The sequence below is a fragment of the Centropristis striata genome, chromosome 10, assembly GCF_030273125.1.
Source record: "Centropristis striata isolate RG_2023a ecotype Rhode Island chromosome 10, C.striata_1.0, whole genome shotgun sequence".
NCBI classification, from domain to species: Eukaryota; Metazoa; Chordata; class Actinopteri; order Perciformes; family Serranidae; genus Centropristis; species Centropristis striata.
Window position 1 is genome coordinate 33,486,182 of NC_081526.1, and position 24,811 is coordinate 33,510,992.

Here is a 24,811-nt window from a genome sequence, read left to right on the forward strand (position 1 = left end):
TTTTTGAGTTAAAACAGATGCCTAGTAGAACTCTGGTCAGAAGGTCACACCGACTCACAATAATGAAGTCTACAGAAATGTATTCATCATTTTTCAGTCAGGTGAAACAGAAGACAGCCACATTTGGAAACATCTCCCTTTGCTTCAGGGTCATTACAAAAGGTCATTGGAGTTATTTCATGAATCAGATCTGGGAGCTGGTTTGAAGATGAACATATTATGTCGGCTGCACAACGTTTATGAATAAACAAGAGCAATTCACTGCAACTGATCCTGAACCCGTCTTCTGCTAGGGACAACATTTAATGATCTATTATTTATGTTTTTTAAAGAGAATGTATTCTATCGGATAGTTTTCTACTGTTTCAAAAAAAAAAAAAGACCTGGGAAGCATGTGAACTATGAATCAGCACTGCCATCTAGTGATGTGAGCAGATTACTACCAGATCCATGTGGATGCTGGATCGCTGCACAGTTTAAATAGGCTGATGAAAATGAAAGTTGTTTTTTGGATCTTTAAAAAACAATAATTTGCAAAATACTACCAGCACATGGTCTGTGGAATCAAGAAGGCCTGCATTTGAATGATTTTACTTTATAACAATGCTCAAAAAAACATTAGAACAATATCAGTTAGAACAGAAAAACATGTCTATACAGCATTGTAAATGTACTTATAATGCTATACAATTAAAATTAAAAATATATAAGCATTATTAGTCGAGCACGGCCTACACTGTAAAAAATGTTTGTAGAAATTACAGTAAAAACTGTCAAATTACATCAGAAATAGGGTGTAAAATTTAAAATGATTAATTACCGTAAATCAAATAATAGCACAAAACTTTTACTTTTACTGTCATTAACTGGAGGAAACACACAGTTTTGCTGTAACAATATAACATTTTCATGTCAAATTACTGGAGAACTAACATAATGTCAAAATGACACAATAACCCTAAAAATAATTGGATTATTCAGGCTAAATTACAGTTTTTGCTGATATTTCCATTTAAATTTACAGTAGAAAACCCACTCACTGTATTTCTTACGGTGAAGTTCTGGCAACCACAGCTGCCGGTATTTTACCGTAAATTAAACAGATTAATTTTTACAGTGTAATTATAGTAAGAAAACACTTCTCTTTTAATATTCAGAATGTTTTATAGCGATAGTCATAGCACTTTATAAAGCATTTTATGATGACTAAAGAAGCCAAGTATCATAATACTTTATAACTGCTGATCAGAGACCGACATGTGTCTATAATGTGTTATAAACATACTTGTAATGTTTTACATGGTTAGTTTTAGCCCAACCCAGGATTCGGCAACCTTTATGAACAAAAGAGCCACAACGCTTAATTTGAACATGACAATGAAGTTAAAACAGCCTACAGCCATATTAGTCTACCAGCATCACTAATAGGTCATAATGAGCATTTATTAATATGATTTTGTCAGGATGCAGTGGGAAGTGCAAATGAGAGGCTGGACACTGAAGAAAATCGAAAGCTAGCCTCGAGAGGAAAATTTAAAACAAAAAGTTGGCAAAATGTAGAGGTTAACCCATAAGAACCCATTTATCCTTGAAGGAACATTATGGGGATATACCACAGACCAAGTGGACCACAAAGCACACATTTATGATGGTTTTTTTTTTAAATTCTACCCCTAAATGTCAAAGATGTGTGATATAACATATATGTCACATTGGGTGTTTATGGTATTTATTTTTATTATATTTCTTATTTTAATATAAATAAACTCGACACCTTTTCTGCTTTCAGAAACACAAATTTGTCTTTTTCTAAAATTGTGACATTAATAGGGCTGTTTCACAACAAATTATGTTTCAGATTTGTTTTCAAGCAACAAAATAATAATAAATCAATAATAAAAATAAAAATAAACAACAAACCCTAATAGGGTTAAATGCAGTAAAGGACACCCTATTAAAAGGATTAGAATTGTTAAATGGGTTTAACCCATTGAAGCCTGGAAAGCGGATACATCGTTTTGTAGTATTTGTATAAGCTCTCAAATACTTTTTGAGTTTCATTTCTATCTGCTACAGAGGCTGAAAAATCTATTATTTAGTAGAAGCGTTGACACTTCTGTTGAATTTCCAGAAAAACTTCAGGTTTTAGGGGCTGATTTTAAAATCACCCAGAGGTTTTACAGGCATTTTAGGCGTCAATGGGTTAAACAAAAAATCGTAACAAAATATAAGCTTTTGAAATTAGCTACTTTTTTAGATTTCTGTCTCCAGTCACAGCCACATTTTGGAGAAGTCACTAAAGTATTTGTCACAGCCATGTCACCGTGGGTACTTATGGGTTAAGGTGATGGGCCATAGACTTTTGTAAGCTATGAAGCACATTTTAACTAAATGTAATGACTAAAATGTAAAAAAAAAAAAAATGTAATGCCGTATATAAGCCATACATTTTTACAACTGGGAAATACAAATTGCTTTGGGCCTACACCATTGATAAATAAAAACTGAAATGTAAAGAAATAACTGTTTCATTTCGTATATTTTTTTTTGTCGCAGCCAAAGGGAGCCACTGCAAAAGGCCTGAAGGTTGCCTACCCCTGGTTTAACCCTTACTCCAACCCTTTTACCCCATTATAATGCACTGTAACAGTGATTGCAATGTGTTATAAAATATTATAATGTATTTTGATTTTTTGATTTGATTTGATAAATCTTTATTGTCCCCGAGGGGCAATTTGTTCTGCATTCAGTAGTTAAAATTGTCACACAACAAACAAATAATCATAATAAATACAAAACACAGAATATAAAAACATTAAAGCATAAAAGTATATGGGAGACATCATGGAATATAATCATTTACGTTGCTTAAGAAAGACAAAGCTACTACCCTAGTTTGTTTAGGAAGCCAACAGCTGAGGGAACAAATGATTTTAGATATCTGTTTGTTTTGGCCCTCTTCCTGTAAGTATATCTCCTTCCTAATGGCAGGAGTTGAAACTCTGCATGTAGAGGATGCATGAGGTTTGACAGTATGGCCTTTGCCTTCCTAGTGGCTCTGACTTGGTAAATATTGCCAATGTGTTCCAGGTCAAGGCCAATGATCTTTTGACATAACAGAACAATTTTTCCAAGCCTTTTCTTATTGATCAGACTGAGGTTACAAAACCAACAGATCATTCCAAATGTTAAAATTGACTCGATAAAAGATGAATAAAACATTTTTTTAAATCGATCTGTCGACATTAAAACTCCTCAGCTTGCTCAGGTCAAAATCAAAAACAGCCTCTGATTGGCCTTACATATGTGTGAATAATATTGCACTTCCCTCATTAGAAAAAATGTCAGTATATACATTTTTGTGTCAAAATAAATCTGCTTCTTGCTAAGAATAGAAGTCTGTCCTCTGTTTTTTCTTTAAATTCTCTCATGAAGTAGCCATGTAAATACCCCAGCCTTTTATTAATCATCATGTCAATTTTTAATGTTATGAGTCACACCTGTGTAACAAGAGTTTTTACTGCCAGGACAAGTAGAAACGTCTGTTGTGAAAATTGTCAATATAACAGACGTTGCTGACCTGAAGATCAAGTTGATTATCTTTTTTTATTTTTTTTTACTGTATTGCCTAGAAGTAATGCCAAAGTACAGTATATTGCCTGTATGATCACTAAAAAAAACTTTTTAAACTTAGCTTGAGCTGAAATTTTGTTACATTTCTTTAGTAGCATTCATTTAATTGTACTTTTTAAACATGTCTAAATTTAAAAAATGCTCTTAAACCTTAATAGGGCACTCATTGAAATACTTGCAAATTCCAAATTTCAACCCTAGAGAATATTGGAGGATATTACATACTGCCAGAATGTGTAAAAAAACATCCGGGGGAGGGGGGTAATATTTGAAGAAAAAAGTTTACGAGGTTAAAGTGGCAAATCTAGGAAAAAAAATGTAAAGATTTATGAGATTTAAAGTGGTGAATCTGCGAGAAAAAAGTTGTTTTTTTTTCACTTTTTTTCTCGTAAATCTGCAACTTTTTTCACAAAGATTTGCCACTTTAAATCTCTTAAATCTGCGACTTTTGTTCTTGTAGATTTGCCACTTTAATCTAGTAAATTCATAAATCTAGCAACTTTTTTCTCGAAATATTCTCAAATGCCATGGTGTCACCGTCTGTGACGTAGCCTGATCTTTGCTGATTAGCTGGAAGAAATCCATGTGGTTCTATGACCAAACAGAGAGACGTGGGGACCCAGTTAGATATCCACTGAAGTTACTATATTAATATAGTTCTTCGCCCTATAAAGGGTTAAGATGCAGTTAAAGTGGAATACTGTGCTATAGAGGTACAGGGTTTACACAGGAAGGCCTTATGTGACAACATACATTTTATCTATTTTTTAACATTATGAATAGTAGGTTTTAAGCATAAATGTATTTCAATAGTTGGCCAGTAGGTGGAGTTCTTCCTTCACTTTCCTCAGTAGTCTCTCATGCACTGAAATGATCAACTGCCTGCTCATACCTCTATCTGTTCACTGAGTAATTGTTCACTATGCAGTGGTGGAAAAAGTATTCAGATCCATTACTGAAGTAAAAGAACTACTACCACACTGTGAAATTACTCCACTACAAGTTAAAGTCCTGCATTCAAAACTTACTTAGATAGATAGATATACTTTATTTATCCCAAGCTGGGAAATTACAGTGTAGCAGCAGCATTACACACAGAGACAATGACAACACAATTAAATAAAAAGAACAACCTAGGCATACTTCAAGCAACAAAATATAAAAATACAATAAAATACAATAAAATGTAATGTAAAAATAAAAAATAAAGTGTCTAAAGAAGGAGTATGTATTAAGGAGTAGAATTCCAGTGCAGAATAAATATGAATATACAGTATAAAAGTGTTGGTGCTATGAAACAAATAAGGTGCAATGAACAGTGTGCATAAAAAACACTGCAGGTGGGTGAGGTCCAGACATCCATACAGAATAGAGAATCAAAGCTGTGTGTGCTATGTACTGACAGTGTATGTCTGTACTGATATATTTATAAAACGGATGCAATTTTAACCACACTGCCTTTTTAGGATTAGTCCCTAAAACTTGGTTATGTTTAGGAAAATATCTTTGTTTGGCTTAAAATGGGTGACTGACTTAGTAAGATATATGATTGTGTATTGATGTGACAAATGTTAGTTAAAATAAAGTAACTGTGACTTTTAGTTTCACATGGGACAAGAACAGTGGTCCCCTGGTTTAGATATCCTGTATTTGTTTGCTCCATCCATCAATCCCATCTAACTTCCTTTGCTCTTGTCATATTCACTATGGCAATAAGAGGCTAAGGCCTGTTTTGGGAGGATGATCAGGAAGTATTCAGATCCATTACTTCAGTAAAAGTACTAATACTACACTGTGAAATTACTCCACTACACACACACACACACACACACACACACACACACACTGCCGGTAGACGGTGAGCAGCCAGAGTCAGAACATGCTGCAGAAAAATGTTGCAGAAGCAGAATTGAGCATTTTAGTCTCAAAGTAGAGATGGGCTAGTCTGGCTATGTAAACATCAGTTTCTGTCGCTCTACATAGGTCATCTGGTATAACTGATACGATTGGCTAAGAGCTACGTACAGACGCTGATGATAGACATTCGTAGCGCCCAATAAACGGCTCTGGAGGATCGTAAACCACGCCTCCTCTACGGGGAAATGAATTGGTGGTATCCAGACTAGATCTCTGGTGTTAGCCAGGCTACTTAAGTACAGTACTTGAGAAAATGTACATTTCACTACGGGTCATAATAAGCTGCTTGAACACTTGCTTGAACGTTATTAAATAATTTAGTCAAAATAACACAATAGCTGTGAGAGCTGCTTTCAATCACTGAAAATCTACAATAAAAAATGTGGGACAGTATAAAGTATTTACATTTTTTCTTGTGAATTGTATTGTGTTGTATTGTAAATAGTATGCGATACTATGACAAGTGGCTCAGACAAGCCATAAAGATAATGACCAAAGGCCTAACAACAAAAATAAATATGCATAGTAATAAGCTGCATGCACAGCGAACCTGTACGGCCATGTTTTGGGAGGATGATCAGGAAACACCAAAAACATCTACAACCTAAATGACAGAATAGGTCGTTTGTCAATTCCACTCATACCAACCAGTGGTGGAAGAAGTATTCAGATCCTTTACTTCAGTAAAAGTACTAATACCACACTGTGAAATTACTCCACTACAAGTAAAAGTCCTGCATTAAAAAACTTACTGAAGTAAAAGTACAAAAGTATCAGCATCAAAATGTACTTAAAGTATCAAAAGTAAAAGTACTCGTTATGCAGAATGGAATCACTCAGATTGTTTTATGTATTCTAAATATATTATTATTATTAATGCATTTATGTAAGAAGCATTTTAATTTTCTCAAGGTGGGGCTCATTTAAACTACTTAATATACTGTAAAGAGTTTTCATTTATAAAAAAAAATGTCTAATCACTTTAAATGTATCATGTTTTTTATGTTAAATCTCAACCTGAAAAGTAACTAAAGCTGTCAGTTCAGTGTGACTTACCATAAATGATCCTATGTGTTTTGTTGATCCACTATAATAGTGCTGAAGGTTTTTTTTAGGTTAGAAAATAGCAGATATCTCAGTTAGAATCGAAACCTTTTAAATATCTCCACAGTGGTGTTGTTTCTATAGACCAAAATAAAATATTGAACTACAACAGTGCAAGCGCACATCATTATGAGATAATGACACTGAAGGCTTTCTTTTCTTAGACTTCATCATCTATTAACAGACTCAGTGACAAGTAGTTCTTTGGACAACATCTCACCAGTGTGCTAAGTGGACAATTAGCAACAGAGGCACACACAGCAGTAGGTTTCATTCATTCATGTATCTCAACTGGGGTGTGAAATAAAGACTTCCACTCTCAATAGAAACACAAGAATAAAGGATTTAGACAGAGGTGCATGGAGTAATCACATAAGGAAACCAAAGGCTATAAATACTATGCAATAATGTGCCTACATAATATATATTAATGCATAACAATCAGTCATGGAAAAAGTATTCAGATCGCTTACTTAAGTAAAAGTACTAATACCACACTGTGAAATGACTCCACCACAAGTAAAAGTCCTGCTTTCAAAACTTACTGAAGTAAAAGTACAAAAATATCAGCATCAAAATGTACTTAAAGTATCAAAAGTAAAAGTAGTCGTTATGCAGAATGGACCCACTCAGATTGTTTTATATATTACAAATATATTGAAGTGGAGTAAGAAGTACAAGATTTGCCTCAAAATGTAGTGGAGTAGGAGGATGAAGTTACATAAAATAGAAATACTAGGTAAAGTACAAACACCACAAAATTGTACTTAAGTACAAGCCTGGGTATACATATACTGCCTTGCGCGCTCGATTTCATTTCGAACCGTGAAAGGGTCTGGTGTCCATGGCCGTTTTCTAGCCCTGTTTTAGGGATCCAATCACAGAACGGGGAGGGACGGCAAGACGATGACGCGTACTATTGGACAGACTGAAGCTTGTAGTTTTGTAGTTTTCTTACGGATCCAACATGGCTGCAGCAGACACGAAGCTGTCTTTGGATCTAGCTGTAGACGGTGTTCTAGATAGTTTAGAGCCAAAGTTTATTCTAAAAGAAGAACAACGTTTGACTCTACACTCCTGTTTCACCACCAAAAAGGATGTTTTAGCCTTGCTTCCGACAGGATTTGGTAAAAGCCTAATCTACCAACTAGCCCCGCTACCGCTCGCTGCTGTAACGCCGGTGATCTGGCTACGAGCCGGGGGACAGCGGAGCCACCCAGAGACCCCCAGCAGCTCGTCTATTGACCATAAAATCCGTGAATGTGTGTGGCTGAATGACATGAGGGGGAATAAGGCGTAAAAATAAAGAATCTGGAGAAGCAAAGCAGCAAGCAACACACTCTCACAGACACACACACACACACACGCGCACACGCACACGCGCGCACACACACACACACACACACACACACACACACTGCCGGTAGACTGTGAGCAGCCAGAGTCAGAACATGCTGCAGAAAAACGTTGCAGAAGCAGAATTGAGCATTTTAGTCTCAAAGTAGAGATGGGCTAGTCTGGCTATGTAAACATCAATTTGTGTCGTTCTACATACGTCATCTGGTGTAACTGATACGATTGGCTAATAAACAGCTCTGGAGGATCGTAAACCACGCCTCCTCTACGGGGAAATTAATTGGTGGTATCCAGACTAGATCTCATTTGTGATATAGTCTGGCGTTAGCCAGGCTACTTCAGTACAGTACTTGAGAAAATGTACATTTCACCATGGGTCATAATAAGCTGCTTGAACACTTGCAGTCATTTGACACTTTGTTATTAAATAATTAAGTCAAAATAACACAATAGCTGTGAGAGCTGCTTTCAAATTTTTTTCAAATTTTCCAACATCACTGAAAATCTACATTAAAAAATGTGGGACAGTATAAAGTATTTACATTTTTTCTTGTGAATTGTATTGTATTGTATTGTAAATAGTATGTGATACTATGACAAGTGGCTCAGACAAGCCATAAAGACAATGACCCTCATTTATCAACACCTGACCATTCTTACGCTCTGAATGGAGAGATACGAACGTTTGATGAATCACACATGAACCCTGTCGTAAGACGATAGATACGCTCAGTTCTACGTCCGTTTGATAGATGAAGGCCAATGTGAATGGAAAAATTATGATGCAGCAATTTCTTATTCGAATGAAATGGTAAACTTTGAACAATTTTGATTCAATGTAAAATGAATAAAACTTTAAAAATGAAAGCTATGTTATTAAGTAACGTTGAGGGCTTTTATTGTGAAAGGTGAGAATAGTAGGAGTCAAGCTATAATAGGCTGCTTTAAAAGAGTTTGGTATTGGTTCAGACTATATCCGCGTTATTATTTTTTTACCTCTATAAAATATAGGTGCAACTCATAACCCTCAGCCACATAAACTCATCAGTGAACATTATTTCTGCCTGAATAACATTAGATAGAGTATGCTATAATAATTTTATGCGAGTACACAAATGAGGAAATCACTTTAAATGCCAAGAATAAATAAGTTCTTGAGCTTCAGATGTTAAAAGGTGAAGGCTTGTTTCCTTCCTGTAAGAAGCATTAAGCTCTCTGAGGCTGTATAAAACCTTTGACGCCAGGTTATTCTATATTTAGACATTCTGAATTATTAAGTCATCAAGAGGGGAAGAAAGCACAATCAGCTACAGGTTCAAATATCCAGACTTAAACAGCAAAATGCTGCTTAAAATATTCAAATATCTGTAAATAAATTCAGATTTGAACTTTATAGCTAATGCATTGTTGTCTATATTCAAAACAAATTGATGTGAGTCACCAATACAACATTTTGTTGTTACAACTGTAATGTGATTGTGTCGGAAAAACAACCAAAGTTACTGACATTTATTCTGACCCTTACATATCCTCATGTAATGTTTCTCTTCATCAGTGTCACAGAGACAAACAGTTTGATATTTACTGTCCTGTTCGATCACAATAACTCCAACACAGAAGCAAAGCAAAGCCAGAGTGTGTTTACTTGGGGACCTTTCAGAGAGGAAAGCACTCCAGTGTAAATAGTGTAATTACACGTCTTCCTTTTGGGTGGGTGGGAGAGTAAATTGGTGTAATCACGGCAGCAGTTGAGCCTCTGGCATTGATGTTGGAATGAATTAGGACAGGACCTTGCTGAGATTTTGCCCCCTGGGTATTTAATGAATACATACTTCTCCCCCACATCATATCCTGCTGATATACTGGCGAGCCAGACCTGTGACTGTACAACTCTCGCTGAGAAATGCAGGGAAAGAAGCTTTAACAGGGAGCTGTGGGAGCTTTTACACACTTAAACAATAAGCTACGACTGGTAACCCAGACAACTTACACTGAGAAAACACTCACACAGAGTTCTTATCCCTCAGCTTCACATCAGTACAGTCAGAGAATAGATATGAAACCTATTTTCTTACTTGAATGTCTGTCTTTGTGGACTATTTGGTTGATGTACGCTACTTTCATACACTACAATTTGGAAATAGATTCGCTTTTTTATTTGCCAATTGTTCCTTTTTTGGTCTAATTCAGGGTGCAAACTGCAGAGTGTTGATAGTTTTGGGATGACAAATATCGCTTGTAATGACTCCTTTGCTACTCGGAAAGATGCCGCTACTATGCTGAGATCCTGTTAAGAGTATTTTATGTGCACAAATGAAATTTCCACAGTTTCCTTATATCAATTAATTCAGTTTATTATAGCTTCTCCAAACAAACATATACCTTATACTTATAGAGCAAATTAAGACTTATTTTAAATTTAATTCCCAGGTTCACTCTTATCCAACGCGTCAATCTTTAGATCTTCATCCTCCAAGATTTAGGGGCGCCAAATTATGGAATACCTTTTCCCATCTGGCAAAGAACTCCATCTCTATAAAATGTTTCAAAATATGTCTAAAAACCCATTTTACTGCTGTTTTAAAATTCTAATTCACACACAAATACACTTTTATATCATGTTCACATTTTTGATTCTTATATTGTTATTTTTGTTATTGTCATTATAACTTGTTGTTGATGTTATACATATGTTGTTTCCTATGATCAGTTTGTTATTACCTAACCCATAACTAACCCATCTGGGTTTTCTGCCTCTCCCTGAACTTCACACTATTTGTTATCATTGTCATTTTATGTAATTCTAACTGTGCAAATAAATAAACCAAAACCAAAACCTACTTCATTCTTAAACAAAATGAAGTTCTAACTTCCAAGTTATACCTCACATTGCTGTGCGTAAAATACTTTTAATGGGATCTCATCATAGTTGTGGCATCTTTTTGAGTAGCAAAGGGGTCATCACATAAGTTAAACAACTGTATGCCTCTCCCAGGCATCTCACTCACAATCAGCCATACGCTGGTGCATATATAAACTCATCACATAAGAACCCATAATGAGCGCTCTTCTTCACAAACAAAACAAAATGGCTCTTACACCTTGGCTGGCTCCTTATGTGTGCAAACTTGAAAACAATTGTAAATTTGTAATTTTCTTACTTGTAACAAATGTCAATTGCAAGTACAGAAAATGTAAATTGTAGCACTTAGTTAAAACAACATTGTACAGCAATTATCCAGCATTTTCTGTGTCTCATACCAGTTGGATGTGCCCATAAATCCTCTTACAGCACCCAAGAAGCATAATTATGAACCCCACTGCATTTCTTGGGAAGACTTGCCCTGTGTAGTAGAGGTGTGAATCAGCGTATCGGCCCCATGATACGATTTTACCCCGATACTTGAGTCACAATGCGATACTATTGTGATTTTAAGCATTTAACGATATGATGAGTATTGTGATAAGATATATTGCAATTTAACTCTTTAACTGCATTTTGTATCCACACAATTACATTCAATCAAGAATTGTTTTGTCATATGAGAGAAAATTCTTAGTTGTGAATTGGGAGGCAGCCATGTATGTAAAGAGAAGACTCGTGGGAAAACAGAAAGCCTATTTTCATTGAGATAGCATGACATCAGAAGTCACATGACCACTTTGAAAATTTGCCATAAAACATAAAAAACCTCTTCTAGTTTCATGATACCAGTATCTCCAGTATAAAGTGAGCCCACTACCACCTTAGCAATAATGGCGGGCTGTCGGATCGCTTAATAACGATACTTGGCCATGAATCGATAATGTATTGTCACGCAAAATATCGCAACACTATGCTGTATCGATTTTTTCCCCCACCTCTACTATGTAGCATTCAATCACTAGAACTGGCCAGGTGTCCATGCTTGCACGAGGTAACAGTACCTGATTTGTTCCAGTCCTATAACCTATAAAACTAATGGGATATCCTGACCTTAACCCTCACTTGTGAACAGGACCTTGAGGTAGCTGAACTTCTTTGCTCAAGAATGCATGGTTTTGAATTTTTAATACAGGACTTTTACTTGTAGTGGAGTAATTTCACAGTGTGGTATTAGTACTTTTACTTAAGTAAGGGATCTGAATACATTTTCCACCACTGAATAACACCCATGAAGTCAACCTTTACTGACCGCAACAGAAAAAGTCAAGGGAAATAAAAAGTCATATATATATATATATATATATATATATATATATATATATATATATATATATATATATATATATATATATATATATATATATATACAAAGGGAACCATGAATGTTTGATGCGAATCCATAATGTGGATGTTGAGCTATTTCACTTAATTAGGATTCATCCTCTAGGGACCATAAATATCTATAGCAATTTCTATCACAATCCATCCATTAGTCGTCAAGAAATTTCACCTGATTTCATCTTAAAAATGTCAATCTCACTGTGACAAGAGGAAAAAGTCAAAAGGTCACAAAGGTCAGTAGGCTTCATCCACTGGGGACCATGAATGTCTGTGTTACATTTTGTAGCAATTCATCCAATAGTGGATAATTTGGTCTGGACAAAAGTGTTCGACTCACAGGCAGACCGACATTGCAGTCCCTGGTGCCATGCTGTTAGCATTAGGACTGGTTCAGTAAAACAACACACACATATCTGCAAAAAGATCTGTCAAGCCAAGAATACTCAGCATTCAGAACAGAGATTCACTAATGGGGAGTATGCAAAGGAGCCAAAAAAGATCTTGTTAAATTACTTATAAATATTGCTATAGCTGAAATAACCAGCGGAAGAATGTAACTCAGTACATATACTCAAATAATGTACATATTGATAATGATTTTGGTTATTATTATTAAGAAAACCATGGAAATGTCTAGATATCAGCTCTTAAATTAAACTCATATGAGCTATTTTTGTTGTTATCGTTATATTTGTCCAAACAAATGTACCTTTAGTTCTACCAGGCATTAAAATGAACAAGAAATTGAAGAAAACAAGGGTGGTCCAATATTTTTTAATTCATGACTGTATTTAGAATATATATAACAATCTCAGTGGGTCCATTCTCCATAACAAGTACTTTTACTTTTGATACTTTAAGTACATTTTGATGCTGACGCTTTTGTACTTTTACTTCATTAAGTTTTGAATGCAGGACTTTTCCTTGTAGTGGAGTAATTTCATAGTGTGGTATTAGTACTTTTTACTTCAGTAAAGGATCTGAATACTTCTTCCACCCCTGGAAATAACCAATATCATGAGCAACCACTGAGGTGAAACATTGGTCCAAGTCACAGTGCATTAAAGAAAACCTGACACTCCTCTGTCGAATGTCCAGAACAAAAATAACTCTGTGCAACTAATATAGCCATTTAATTCATTTCAGTTTTCAAGAGGGTTCTAATTCATCTGGTAAACATGGAAATCTGATGCATCCCTCTTGCCTCTCAATCCATAAATAGTCCTTGGATGAGATATTTTTAGCACCAGGCTATTTTTCATGCGTCCTTGATGTTGGAAAGGTTCGAACTGACTGTTACCATTCTGTCGTTCCCACTCTCTAATCTGCTCAGCAGCAAATCACCACGGAACACTCGAGTTCAATCTTTGATGAAGAGCTATTTATTACAGATTTGATTTTTAATTTGAGCTTGTTTTTTTTCAGGGAATGATTCGGCTCTTTTTCAGCTCCATCCTGCTGAACACTCTAAACCCAAATACGATAGAGGGTGTCAATATGAATACTGATCATTATGGAGAAGAATTTCAGTCAATTATGTTTTGTGCTGGTCTTCAGCTCTTTATTGATGTCACAGAATACTAGAGGCATGAATCACCAAAGGCCCCACGGTACGATTTTATCACGATACTTGAGTCATGATACGATATTACTGTGATTTTAAGCATTTTGCGATATGGAGAGTATTGTGATACAATATATTACAATTTAACTGTTTAACTGCATTTTGTGTCCACAAAATAAATTCAGTCAAGAATTGTTTTGTCAAATCAGAGAAAATTCTCAGTGTATTCATCTCACTTCAGTCTTTTTATTTCTCCACAATGAGAGTCAAACCCACAGACTGACCAACAAAGTATTCAGTCAAACTGAACTGAACTGATATCAAACATGTATGGAAGACAACAACTGCAGCATTTTATCAACCACAACAAAAACAACAAGCTTCACTGCTCTCAATGTTTTTTAATGAAACATAAAAAAAAAACCTTCCCGACGTGATATCCTTACGCACATGTCGATAGATTCATTAGATCTTCTAGTTTCATATAATACCAGTATCTCCAGTAAATTCCTAAAAGTGAGTCTGCTACGGCCTCCGCAAATATCGATACTTGGCGGCCACGAATCAATAACATATTGCCATGCAAAATATCGCAATACTATGCTGTATTGATTTTTTGATTTTCATTTTGAATTAAGCGTGTCTGTGGCTATTTCACGGATTCCTGTGAGACCAGGTTGGTGAAAGTCATCCATCAGATTCAAAACACACATAATTATCATCCAACTCTGCAGTTCTACTGAAACTTTTTACCATTTTTTTTAAAGCTCAATGGATCAGTTGATATGGATCAGCCATTTCCAGCCAACAAAGCTCTTACAGTATAAAGCCATTGTACACTACTTGACCAGCACCAATGAGTAAAGCTATAGACTAGCTGGTGAACATAATGAAGCAGTTAGTAGCTAAAGAGACTAGCATAGCATAGCATCCCAATGCACAGCTCAAAGCACATCCTGCATCACGACCCAAGGTGGAAATTCACAGGTTAATCTCGTTTCCTTATGAATAACTATTTTGCATTCCACTGTATTGTATTGCAGTGTATTGTTTTATCATGCATTTTGTGATAAAGTAGCCTAAGCTAACTACAAATGTATATTTAATACAGTGTATGACATCCATGCCACTTTATAAGTATCTCTATTGTAAGCTGTAAGCTGATCATAGTCTGTTTCATTTACAGCTACATGTATTGTTTCTCATGCTTATCCTTTATAAGTAACTATATATGTATAAATATATATACACACACATACTGTATATTATATGCTTCTATTAGGGGTGTAACAATACATTGATATAGATTAGAAAAATCAATATGAATTGTTTTTCATTTAAATATCATGAAGAGCTCAAAAATAAAATGGATTGCAGGGTCCTGAATCGAACCGAAGCAAAGTCGCACCGTGGCATAATAGTAAATGTGCCACTTAAACATTATCAAACTCATACAGTTAGTAAAAGGTAGTTGTTGCTATTTGAGGCCATTTTAAGCAATCCTCCCACCCCCGCGTTTACGTGCAGTTTAATCAAGCCATGCTTAAAAATCAATTTTGGCGTCTAATCGGACCTCTGTCCTTGTCCCAGTTTCCATGCAACTGAGAAAATCGAATAACTGACAGGAACGTGTTGTCCTCCTCAACACTGGGTGGCGATATGTTTCGTTTCAGCAGGATAATACAGCCCCCTTTCCGGTTGACCTCAGTTCGACACTTTGTGCCGTCGCTACGGACCGGCCAATGCGACCGGCCTTCTTGAATGTTTTTGTTCCAGGTTATATGCCAGCGCGGTGGGTGGGAGGGTGGAGCATGCGTTGTCTTGTCATACATGCATTACATTCATTCCAATCGCATTATCTGGGCGTCCTAATCGGAGTTGGAGAACTCAGACATTAGTCAGGCTAACATGTTTACATGCACTTCAGTTGTCCAGTTATAGTCAGATTAAGGCAATAACTCGTTTTTTTTAATGTCATGTAAATGTACCCATAGTTTGAGGGTGTGGCACCAACAAAACACACACATAAGCCCATTACTGACCGCGTTTCCACAAAAGCACTGTAACAAGCTCTGCTGGTATTTCGCCTTAGGACATTCATACTGATTCCGCAACGGCGTAATATTGGCGTCCATTCATATTGCAATTTGGCATCGTGGAATGAAGTTGGAGGAGATGGTAATGGCATGTAACAGAGTTCTGCCAGTGCAGAACAGTAGCACAGTGCTGCTTTAATTTGTGTACTGTGGATTCCGATAATTGTCTCTTGCATACACAATTTTTCCAATGTCATTTCCTTCTCCAAACCCAGGAGCATAACAGGTCAGATGGAGGATGTGAGCCTGAGTCTGGTGCTCTGCAGCTAGAACCTTCTTGATATTTTTCAAATATGTCTGAAACCAAAACCAAGACAAAGGAGAGGGAATATTTGTCATTAATTTATCAGCTAGTCAGAGACTGACCACCAGTTAAATGTTATTATTTTACGTGTTTGCTGGATGTGTAATAGGTCCCCCTCGGTACTTAGAACATGTGCATTTGTCCTGACTGCCCCCCAAATAAAAACATTTAAGTAGCAAACTTCGAAAAAATCTCTACAATAAGACTCACATAAGCAACAATGATTCTGGTAAAGTAGGGGGACGCAATCTGCCATAAAATGGAAAGAAGAAGAAGTGATGTCAAGGCTTTTAAGAGAGGCTGAGGCAAAGAATATACTGGGGATGTAATAGTGAATTTAAAACTGCAGTCAAATTGCTCCTTTAGCATTGTTAATGTTTAATTTTCAAACTGTAATTAAAAGAGAAAAATACATGTTTAAAATAAATACATTTCCGTCAGAATTTTGTGATTTACATTACAAAAAGAAAGCCATTTCCAATATAAACTGGTGCAAAGAAGGCAGGAAACTAAATGTTCAAGGTTCAGATTCCCCCACAGAAAACCATCTTCACCAGCATTAGTTATTGGTGGCGTGCAGTGGGATTATGTGAGCTTTTTGTTGGAACAGCTATAAAGGAAGGTTGATAAGAGGAGCTTAGATCATACTGTAAATTTGCATACCTTAAGACTGAACCAGTGGGCTATAAGAGGCGAAAACAAGCGTCACTGATAATTCCTGGAACAGCAGTGATTCTATTGATATCATGTAGAGGGATTTGATTCTTCCCACAGAAGACTTAGATCAGTTCAACCACTCAACATCCACTCACTCCCATTATAGACTAGATTTTTAAAATTTGAAATGCATCTGCATCACCAGGCACCATCACTGCCAATATTAACCTGCATACAGAATATACAGTATATAGGTATGTACTAAACATGTATGTACTGTACAGAATCATCCAGGCCATCAGTCCATCAGGATTTCATTGCACTGGTTTACTTACTACATATACTACTACTACTACACATATGTATATAATCCATATCACTGCACTGCAAAAAAAGAAAAGTTTGGGTGAACTCAAAACTCAAATTCAAGGCAACAAACTTCGATAACATTTTAAGTTGGAAAATTAAACTAAATATTTTAAGTTTTGTTTTTGAGTTTGCTCAACTCTGAATTTCTCTGGCACGATTGTAAAGCCGCTATGAAATGTCAGCTAATTGTGACCACAATTTTGAGTTAGCATTGATACGCTAATGGCTACTCTTGTAGCTGTAACAAGCAGCGCCGCTAGCATCAGTTAGCCGCTAGCATCAGTTAGCTGCCATCATCAGTTAGCCGCTAGCTTTCGCTAATGACCGAATTTCACAACAAAGAAATAAGAGTTAGCAGAACTATTGTCCCTTGTTGTGAACCCCAACTTAAAGATATAAGTAACAACAACTCACCAACTTGTTTTTGAGCAGACAACTGGCTTCCTTTGTTGTGCTAACTTACATTATTGCCCTAAATGTCAATAATTTATATTTCCAAGTTTTACCAAATTAAATCACTGTTTTAGGCCAAAAAATACAAGTTGGCTTTTTTGCAGTGTGGTGGAATGTAACATTTTACTCAAGTACTGTACTTGAGTACAATTTTGAGGTACTTGTACTTTATTTGAGTATTTTTATTCCTCCACTACATTGAGAGGTAAATATTTTAAATACTTTTTACTCACATTTAGCTTACAGCTTTAGTTACTTTTCAGGTCGAGATTTAACATAAAAAAAACATGATTTAAAGTGATAAGACTTTTTTTTTTAATTAAACCTTATAACAGTATATTTAGTGGTTAAAATGAGCCCTGCCTTTACAAAATTAAAGCCCTTACATAAATGCATCAATACACCTCTCTGAGTGAATCCATTCTGCATAATGAGTACTTTTACTTTTGATACTTTAAGTACATTTTGATGCTGATACTTTTGTACTTTTACTTCAGTCAGTTTTGAATGCAGGACTTTTACTTGTAGAGGAGAAATTTCACAGTGTGGTATTAGTACTTTTACTGAAGTAATGGATCTGAATACTTTTTCCACCACTGGTCTATAAACATTTTTCTGTTGTAATCCATACACACAAATAGTAATCTGGAGAGAGAAATGTATTTTACTTGTATTACGGTCAAAGTTTAGGTTCAGGAAAAAGGTTGTGGCTCGGGTTAAAATCAGTAGATTTGTAATGTAACTTATGTTGCAGACATCAGTTAAGTACATTATGTAACTGACGTACTTGAGTAAAATTAACACTGACTTTTGGTAGGCCTATCTCACGGGACACCGACAATGGTCTCCTCTGTAACATTGTTGACTTATTTGGATCACATCAAAAATAAACAAAACAAACATGTATAGGAAGACCTATTTGAGTAGACCTGGCTGTATTTTCACATGTGCAGAGAACAGTCCTTAACTTTATGGGTCCAGCTTTGTTGTCGTTGTTCAAAGGTGTCAGTTCTTTTTTACAATGATGACTTGAAATGATGGAGGCACTCGCAAATGACAAGGTAGTACAAAATGTAAACTTTACTTTGGTGTATAATTTTTACCTCTTAATCTTAAGATTTCATCAAACATTTTGTTTTTACAAAAAAAAAAAAAGAACCAAAACACTGACAAACGAGGAAGATCTTGGGTCGATAATAATGAGAATAAATATGAAACCAAATTTAAATCTAAACAAAAAAATAAATCAGGGTTGATTTGAGATCAAACACAAAACTTGTTTAAAAGATATTTTGTTAATGCTGATCAATGGTACATTGAGAATAATGAAAACAATTTCTTGTATTTATAGGTGAATCTCAATAAATTAGAATATGATGGAAATGTCCATTTCCAGTAGTTCAAGTCAAATAGCCCAAACAAAGTATTGAGTCATATAGATGAAATACTTTTCAGAGGCCACGTTTCCATATTAAACATACTTTTTAAAATCGGTCTTTTGTCAGATTCTAAATTTTTTTGAGACACTGAATTTAAGGCCTTTATTAAATGTAAGCCATAATCATTATAATTAGAAGAAATTAAATAAATTAGGATATTAAATGTTTCATTCTGTGTGTAATGGATCTATATGTGTTATTTCCACTTTTTGAATTGTGAATTACTGACATAAATAAACTTTTCTGTGATATTCTAATTTATTGAGATGCACCTGTACATACCTGGCCATTGGAAGAGAATCAGATATAATTTTATGTTCATTTCAAAACTATTGATTATGCAGGTCTAAGGACTTCTACATAAAGTGTGCACTATGTTCTTCTGACCAGTATGGAGACTCTGGTGACTGTGTAAGCCTTTCTTTAACCTCTAGGCTACCGCTGACCCCTTTTATGCGGCTGCACAATGGCATCATCAAGCCTTCCAATCGAATGCATTAGACTCTCTGCTTCAATGCACCAAACATAGAATCCATGCAGCAGCAGACAATGGTTCTCCCCTCGCCCTGAGCTACTGTACATCCTCTCCTGTTTAAAGGCCTTTCTGCATCCAGGTCAGGTCAGCCCTGTTGCTATGATAATATTTGTCAGATGTCTTTTCCCCTTGAATGGGTCACTTGACTCCAAATGATCATCGTATGTTGAGAAGTAGTAACTTCTAGTTCAGAATCCTTATTTTTTAAACTGCTTGTCATTTTCAGTGGAGCAATTACTATAATGTGACAGGTCAGATTCTGTTTGGGAATTTTTTTTTGCCATGAGGGACAGAGAATATTTTGTTCACTGTACTTCACAGCTGTCACATGTTCTCAGCTCTCTGTTGAGCCACTTCCCCTGTTAACTCTTTCTGCTGCAGAATAAGCAGATCTGCTGTTCCTACTACTGTCATTAATGCTACATCTAAACCAGTGGTGGAAGAAGTATTCAGATCCTGTATTTCAGTATAAGTATGAATACAACAGTGCAGAATTACTCCACTACAAGTAAAAGTCCTGCGTTCAAAACTTACTGAAATAAAAGTACAAAAGTATCAGCATCAAAATGTACTCTTAATGCAGAATGACCCCACTCAGATTATTTTATATATTCCAAATATATCACTAGATTATTTGAATTGATTAATTTATGTGAGCAGTGTTTTAATTTTGTAAAGATCATTTTAACTATTTGATATACTGTTGAGTTTAAAATGTATAGTTACTTTTAATTGATAATGTTTTCATGTTAAATCTTGACCTGAAAAGTTACCTAAGCCGTCAGCTAAATGTAGTGGAGTAAAAAGTACAGTATTTGCCTCAAAATGTAAAAAGTAAAAGTTATGCAGAATGAACCCACTCAGATTGTTTCATATAAAGAAGATAAAGAAAAGATGCATTTATGTAAGAAGTGTTTTTTCATTTTTTCAAGACAGTGCTCATTAAAAGTACTTAATATACTGTTATGTGGTTTAATAAAAAAAATAAAAAAAAGTCTAAGGGCTTAAAAATGAATTGTGTTTTTAAAAAAATGTTAAATCTCAACCTGAAAAGTAACTAAAGCTGTCAGCTAAATGTAGTTGAGTAGAAGTATAAAGTTAAAAAAAATGGATATACTCAAGTAAAGTACCTCAAAATTTTACTTGAGTAAATGTACTTAGTTACATTTCACCACTGATCTAAATAAACAGTAAATTAATCCCTATCAGAAATATTAAATGATTTAAAAAAAAAACTAAAATATGAATTATGAGATGATTTTATGATTTTTATTGTGTGTTTGATGTGACATAATTGTGGAAAGAGTATTTAGACCAAGCTATGGTGGTTAATCACTAAAATAATTTAACATTTACACATCATAAAATATGTAGAATAAGCTGACTAAAAAGGATCAAGTTGAAAGCTACATGAACTTTAATGACTTCTGATTTCTTAAATTGTTGGACAGCACGTCGTATGAACTTGTTCTCTGATGAAAGTGTGACCCTGGTGATTTACAGAGTTTCCTGTAGGACAGAAAGCTTGTTGCTAAAGTCAAACTGACTGCTAACTGCAGCTGCTCTAATATAAGAGGTCTAGAGACAGAACAGGACATAGTTGAGGGAGACTAAGAGGAGAAACTGGTCATGTTTTCCCTTTGGTTTGTTTTTCTGTCAGCAGGATTACAGAACAACTACTGGCCCAACATGAAACTTGGTGGTAAAGGAAGAATCTGTTACATTTTGAAATATATTTAGAATCAGAGGATGGATCCACATTTAATTTTACCTTTCAGGTACTAAATGAAAGCAGGCAGCTTTGCTCTTTTCTAACCCACTGAGCTCTGACTGACCAATCACAGACCCACCTACAGAAACAGCTGGACCCCTGAAAAGGTCATTGAATGGGCCCCCCAAGAATTGAGAGGGTATCCACCGGGTCTTAAAAGGTCTAAAATCCAATAATATGTATTTAAGGCCTTAAATGTCAAAAATTGTCTTAAAAGTTCCTAAAATGTCTTAAATATGATTTTGAAAGGTCTTCAAAATGTTCTAACTTTACTTTTTTTCTTTTTTAAAAAAAAAATAAACTTCAGTCTCGCTTTTAAATGTTTCAATTTTGATGCTATAACATAACTACAGAATGGACCTAAGTACCTGTGCAGCCTGGTCAGAATTTAAGCTGTGAATAAATTCATAAACTTTGCAAGTAATTCCAGGCCTCCTTCATTTCTTTTGTACTTTTTTTTGCCAGTATGGATGTTAAATGGGTCTTAAATTGTATTGATTATGCTCTTAAAAGTGTCATTTAGATTCTAAAAAATCTTAAATTTGACTTGCTGAAACCTGCAGAGACCCTGATTGACTTTAATCATATAATTACATGGGTGTGTCCTCTCTCTTCTACTGAACACCTGGCACAGCAGGGAGATTTACCCCAAGATTAGTTAATGGTTAGTGTAGATCAGGACATCTTTCAGGTCATGTGGCTGACCTCGTATTTCTTGTTTCCAGTGGTTACGTCCCAAAAGAAAAAAGAAAAAACCTCATATCATTTTCAGTAGAAGAGGTTTCCATTATTAAACTACAGGTGCATCTCAATAAATTAGAATATGATAGAAAGTTTATTCATGACAGTAATTCAATTCAAAAAGTGAAAATAACACATTATATAGCTCCATTACACACAGAATGAAACATTTCATGTCTTAATTGATTTAATTTCTTCTAATTATAATAATTATGGCTTACATTTAATGAAGACCTAAAATTCAGTGTCCCAAAAAAAATTTGAATATTACAAAAGACCAATTCAAAACAGTATGTTTAATATGGAAATGTTGGCCTCTGAAAAGTATGTCCATCTATATGCACTCACATGAACTACTGGAAATGGAATTTTCCATCATATTCGAATGTATTGAGATGCACCTGTATTTTTTACAGTAAAGTAACATTTGGTTCTGCTTATGTTTAGGATTAACATTCCTCCATGGGGCCCCTAGTAGCCGGACCCCAGAAAGCTTTCCCATGTTTACCCCCCTATGTGCGGCCCTGCGTCTGGTCAGAGTGTCTGATGGTCGAGGACATGCTGATCTTTGTCCTATTAACCTCTACGAGCACGCTGGATTAAATTAAAATGAGCTGAACTAAGATGACCTGAAGTGAACTGCTCTGACCAGACTGAGGAGGAAGTGACTGGGTTCAATCTGTCTTTATTAGATCGGGTCAGATGGGATTCAGCTGAATGAAATTGCTTTATCTCTCCCAGTCAGTGTGAGCGATGTCCATTTTTCCCTCCAAGCAGAACAAAACCAAATGCTTTCAGAAACCAAAAGGACTTTCATACATTTTTTATTCAGGTCTTCTCAGCCTGTGCCATCCTAGCCTACTTTCATGGTACTTTGGGGGAAGCGCAGTTACTTGTTGCTGGCCATGATATCTCCTAGGTCATACATTATACATGGAGCTATTCTGCATAGTGCATGCACACAATATGGCAACAGCTCATCATCACAGCCACACTACTGCACAATTAAAAGCCTCTGAAAGGAGGAAATCCAAATATTTTGGATATGGAGGGAGCAGGCACGTGTGTGAGAAACAGAAATTTGTAGTGATTTGTATTCAAACAACACACAGGCACGTGCACACACACACAAAAAACCCATCAGCCTGACATTTGAGCGTGCGAGTCAGAGCGGTGCATCCTTACCCTGCGAGTGGCTGTGCGTATCCACGGAGACAGATGTCAGCAGCAGTCTGAGTGGTGTCCGCCGAGGTGTAGAGCATTCCTCGTGCGCATCACAATCACAGACCACCGGAGGAGCGGTGCACAGCGAGGAAGAGCCAGGACTCCACTATCTGGGTCAGTGCTGCTGGAGCACCATCCTTATGGAGGAAGAAGGTAGCCACAGAGGGGAGCGCAGACGTCACAGGCCCACATGGATCCTAGCATCCAGCCACAGTCGCATCATCCTCCGTCTGCAGTTGTTTTGGATCCAGATGCAATGAATTCCACTGAGACTCAGACGGGAGCAAATCCATGAGGTTCTCACATCCACATACACACGACGAGAGCTCTCTGCTACCAGGAAATAACCTTGTCCGCACCAAGCATCACGCCTCAGACTCTCTGTATTCCTCCTCCTCCTCTCTCTGCCTCTGCCTAATTCACTGCTTTATCGCTCTATTTCTGTCTTTCTCTGATGCTCACCCATATTTCCACTTCACTGCTCTCTCTCTCTCTCTCTCTCTCTCTCTCTCTCTCTCTCTCTCTAATTCTCAGCTGTGTCTCAGTGCTGTGCTCAGCCTGTGCCCAGAGGATGTTGAACATGTGTTCAGGGTGGGGGTTGGGGACTGCTGACTTCATAGGTGGCACGTTTACTTCCCACACTGATAGGTTAGGGAGGATGGCACTATGATGGCTCACATTCTGGGCACAGCGGCGTCTAACTGGCAGTTACTTTAGATTAAATCTGTTCGGCCTCTTTTTTTCCTGTTAACGTTCCTATTTTTGAACGTGAGCAGCCATGGATGGGATTAATGACTGTGAATGGCCACACTGCACTTGATTGGTGGAAATCCAAAGTAAGGAAGGAAAGAAGGAGGAGAGGATTTCTATATGTGACATGATAAAATCACTGTCAGCTTACTAAATAGCCCTGCAGGACTGTCACAGAGTGTGTGTGTGTGTGTGTATCAGAAATGATATGCAGCACATGAGTGTTTTTGTTCCCCCCGCTGCTTCTTTCTAGACAGACAAGACACATTTTTCTACATTACACGTCAGGAGCAGAGGGGAAAGAGAAGATGTGGGAGGCAGAGAGTGTGTAGGGAGAAAAATGGACAAAACAGGGAGAGGGGGGAGAAAGAGAGAGGGAGGGAGGGAGGGAGGGGGAGAACAGAGAAAGCAGCAGTAAAGAAAGAGAGAGAGAACAGAGAGCTTTGGAATATTTATAGAAGGCTGGAGACTGTAAAGAAATAAGCTCCTCTATTTCTGTGCTGTGACACACGGTCGCATCTTGGATGGTACGCTGTCAGGCTAAGTCATATCAAAGGGATCCTATGGTGCTTCTTTCTGCACAGAGGATGCACAGAAACTGCAGCGGCATGCAGGAACATCCATCCATGTC

At 36.4% G+C, this 24,811-nt stretch overlaps 1 protein-coding gene across 1 annotated transcript in view; it reads right to left on the minus strand.

Moving 5' to 3' along the window:
- LOC131979329 (nck-associated protein 5-like) overlaps positions 1-23,495 on the minus strand; it is a 112,973-nt gene extending 89,478 nt beyond the window's left edge. The window contains exon 1 of the mRNA XM_059343275.1: positions 23,392-23,495. The gene's annotated coding sequence lies outside the window, so the exon portion shown is untranslated. The remainder of the gene's footprint in view (positions 1-23,391) is intronic.
- Between the last annotated feature and the right edge of the window lie 1,316 nt (positions 23,496-24,811).